The following is a 3580-nucleotide window of genomic DNA, read 5'->3' on the forward strand; positions in this document are numbered from 1 at the left end:
GCGAACATCTTACTTTTATTTAAAATGAACACCAAAACCCAACAAAATACAATACGACCATAAAGTTCTGCATACTATACAGCAACTAACCAAATCAAGATCCCACAACCTAAGGTGGGAAAAATGGCTGCCTAAGTATGATCCCCAATCAGAGACAACGATAGACAGCTGCTTCTGATTGGGAGCCATACCAGGCCAAACAAAGAAATAGGAAAACTAGATTTCCCTCCCAAATCACACCGTGACCTAACCAAATAGAGAAATAGAAAGGCTCTCTAAGGTCAGGGCGTGACACTTAAGGGATTTCAATACACAGAGGGACCTTACAAAAGCTATGGAGTGCACCACCCCTCAGGCTGAGAATACAACAGTACAGAGAACATTTATTTGGTATTATTTACTCATAAATTGAACTTGATGGTATAATAACACACAAAAACATACTTGTGAATGTTTTCTTAAATCATCTATCATCATACATCTCATGTATCATCATAAATGACACTTAAACTAAAAAACACTTGTGAGCATAACAAACAGCAAGACTCTCCAGAATAAAATGAATAAGTCAATGAACAATTTGTCCATAGGCTACTCTACATTATGTATGGCTCAGGGCAACATATCAAGTTGAAGAATACATTTGTGATGAATTGAACTTCAGTTTATGAGTGGGCTATGGTATAGCCTACATACAGTAAGGTCACATTTCAGTTGGGGTACATCCAAATCATCTCTGTGTAGGGTGCACCCTTCACTGCTACCTATGGAAATTTTACATCATGCCCCTTCATGATTACAGCTATTTTTTAAGACCACCTTTAACTTTGTCTTTTTCCAATGGGAGCCCTGCCAGGATGGAAAAGTAAATATGTAATGTGCTGAACATTCATTTCAGATGGAAAAAACTATAAAACTGTCTTTTTGCGTAAATACATCAAGATAACATAACAACCAGGTGGCTCGAGTTCAAAGCTGTTTTGGAAGGCTAAGGTAGAGTATACATGGAGACGAATCACTGTGCGGAGCAGCCCTGCAGATGTGATTAGAGTAGTAGTATAGTAGAGCTCTTAGTGTAGCTAGCTCTTACGGATAGAAAACTGAAGCAAGAGATAACATGGTATCCGTTCCAAATGGCACCCTTAAGTGCACTTCCTCCCTGGTCAAAAGTAGTGCACTAAAAAGTGAATAGGGTGCCATTGGAGATGCATCCATGAATCTAAATTAGTACTGTTTCTGGAAACAGGAAATATAAACTAAGTAACACTAAAGTTACGGATGAATGAATGACCACCCATGGGACTGCCCTAAATGAAAAAATACTACAGAATACTGTAGTCCACAAAAACACTACAGTGAATACTGTGGTATTTAATGTAGTATTTGCGGTAGTATACTGTAGTATTTACAGTTAACTATAGTATAAATACTGTCAAAAAGAAAACTGTAGTATATCTATAGTAATTAATGTAGTGTTTTTGTTATATTATCTTTGACATAGAAGAGGAGGCTTTCTCCTTCAGGAAACCTACTGGAGAAATACTAAAAGAGCAAATTTAGCTAACATTACTGTAGTATTTATTCTATAGTATACTAAAACATTCTAGAGGAAGTACTACACATGATCGAAGGATGCTACAGTGTGTAGTATAGTATTCTACAGTATATTACATTTTATTATAGAATTCTACAGTAAACTGTAATATTTTTTAATGTGGGTGTGTCCATAAAAATCCCCTCTTTTATCTTCACTTTTAGTATCAGTATCAATAAAGATGTAGGAGTCAGACCCACACAGCTCTGCTCACCCCATAATGCAACAGCTGTTGGTGGTTTCTATGTTGGAGGATGGTTTAGGAAATTCACTTAAAATTGTTGGCATGCGAAGCTGCGGAACATAATTGAGCAATAACTGAACTTTTAATATGATGTCAGATTGGGATTGGCTGCTTGAAAGTAATGAATCTGTCCTCATGAGGCTAGTGTGCTCTCTGGACAAAACATAGAAGACTTATACGAGAGCATTAACATGTCTTCTACATGTTGCTGCATTCATAAATATTATGTGGCTGCATGGTCTAATGTCATCTCTCATCATTATGGTCTAGCACTTCCAGTAAGCCAATGGAATGATTTGGCCAAAGTGTCTGCTGTGTCCTTGGAAAAAAAGTGTTTTTGCAAAATGTGAAATAATTGATTTAAGTAGTGTGTAAAATGAATATGCCTACTCGGAATAGAGGAGTTCTTGAAAAATAAAGAATTCCATATTCCAGAATAGAAAAGAGATGCTCTGTTCCATCACTTGCTATGTCATATGTTACAGTTATCTGGGTTTAGTTTTGCCTACATTGCTTCAACCTACCCAGTCCTTTTCAGATCAGTGGTCACTGAGGATAACACAGCGATATGTGCTATATAGGCAGGTCCTTGCCGTTCTGCCGCCATAGGCAAGACCAAAAAATGCCGCCCCCTGCAAAACTAGAATAATCCCAATGACATTGAAAATATGTCTAAAAGACACTAAATTAGCATGTCTAAAATACATATTTTCCAGACATTGATGTTAGGTTCAATGTAGGTTCTGAATTAATGGTGAAAGGTTTTTTTCCGTATGTTTAAAATACATATTTTCCAGGACGCTGAAAAGGCATTCGGACTTTGAAATCAGGCATTTTTTTGGTTCTGGACTCAAGTTGAAAATAAGTTATGTTTGGGCCAAATCAAGGCTGGTCCAGGCCAGACAAAATCTGAACCAAATCTGATTGGTTCAGATTTGGTCTGGACCGGACCAAAAACCAATGTTCCATTGATGTGGAAATCCAGTCGGGTCTGGAATTGCACCAAAAAAAGACTTCCAAAAGGCATCGGTGTCGGTCCGTGCTTACTGAGGTGTAGCCTACAGTGTTGCCTTTATGAATGCCATTCTATGTGGTAAGCCTACCGTTTGTAAAACACTGAAAAACAACGTCCGGACTGGAACAAAAAAAGACGTCCAAAAGACGTTGGCTCGTGCTTACTGGGGTGTAGCCTACTGTACCATTTCTGCCAGCAATGGAATTTTATGAATGCCCATCCAAGTGGTAGACCCACCATTTGTAAAATAGGCCATTGCATTGGCTTTATTAGTCCTGATTCCTGTGACTAATCAATTTGGCTATTTAAGCTCTGAATATCAGCTACCCAACTTTATCAGGAGTTATCGAGAGCCTATTTGCAATGTGTTTACACAGTGGGAAATACTGAATTATTTTCTTCTTCACTATGATCAACTTATCAAAGATATACGGATACAAACTTGAAACCACTGATCATGACAAAGGGGTGATACTCCTGGACAACAGTGATTGTCCAATTTACTTTGACCTGTCCTGTCCTCTTTTTAGGATATGTTGTTTGTTAACATGACATAACATTTTTATTTCATTGAGGGCCATTTAGGTTAGGCTATTTGATTGGATAAACCTGCACGATGTAAAAAGTGTCAGTCTCATTACATTGTCATACACCTTATCTCCAGCCTGTAGGCTACAGAAAAGGCCACATACTCTTTCTACCATATCCTATATCTGTTACATGATTT

At 37.8% G+C, this 3580-nt stretch overlaps 1 non-coding gene across 1 annotated transcript; it reads right to left on the reverse strand.

Moving 5' to 3' along the window:
• Positions 1-1505: 1505 nt before the first annotated feature.
• Positions 1506-1559, reverse strand: LOC120057299. The gene has a single exon (XR_005477898.1). It is a non-coding gene; the product is annotated as a U7 small nuclear RNA (small nuclear RNA).
• Positions 1560-3580: the final 2021 nt, after the last annotated feature.

Source organism: Salvelinus namaycush, chromosome 1 (assembly GCF_016432855.1).
Source record: "Salvelinus namaycush isolate Seneca chromosome 1, SaNama_1.0, whole genome shotgun sequence".
In the NCBI taxonomy this organism is placed as follows: Eukaryota; Metazoa; Chordata; class Actinopteri; order Salmoniformes; family Salmonidae; genus Salvelinus; species Salvelinus namaycush.